This window comes from Etheostoma spectabile, chromosome 6 (genome assembly GCF_008692095.1).
Source record: "Etheostoma spectabile isolate EspeVRDwgs_2016 chromosome 6, UIUC_Espe_1.0, whole genome shotgun sequence".
In the NCBI taxonomy this organism is placed as follows: domain Eukaryota; kingdom Metazoa; phylum Chordata; class Actinopteri; order Perciformes; family Percidae; genus Etheostoma; species Etheostoma spectabile.
In genome coordinates, this window is record NC_045738.1 from 20,444,139 (window position 1) to 20,444,463 (window position 325).

At 43.1% G+C, this 325-nt stretch overlaps 1 protein-coding gene and 1 long non-coding RNA gene across 3 annotated transcripts in view; one reads left to right on the forward strand and one right to left on the reverse strand.

Moving 5' to 3' along the window:
- Positions 1-325, forward strand: part of bmper (BMP binding endothelial regulator) — a 37,973-nt gene that overhangs the window by 36,172 nt on the left and 1,476 nt on the right. The window lies entirely within an intron of this gene.
- Positions 1-325, reverse strand: part of LOC116690501 (uncharacterized) — a 22,693-nt gene that overhangs the window by 13,989 nt on the left and 8,379 nt on the right. The window lies entirely within an intron of this gene.

Sequence of the window (325 nt, forward strand, 5' to 3'; positions counted from 1 at the left end):
TGTGTGTGTGTGTGTGTGTAGCGACCGGGCCCAAGTGCTCTGCCTACACTAACACCGGTATCCTCCTCTGACCGCACATTTAAGACAAATATAAGTAGCCTATTTTATTTTGTCCTCGTTGCTTTGGGGTCAACTTTTGTGATCCAGGCTTAGGTTCCTGATGTGTAAGCCCCCTTACTGCTTTATGCGTATTCCATTATGTATTTGATATTTCCTTCTCAAAGGATAAATACAGGTATTCCCACCATAAATTGGTGCACAAATGTGTATCAGAATGCAGGAAATTAAGTCTTTGATGCTTGAAATAACCCTGGGGGAGGACACC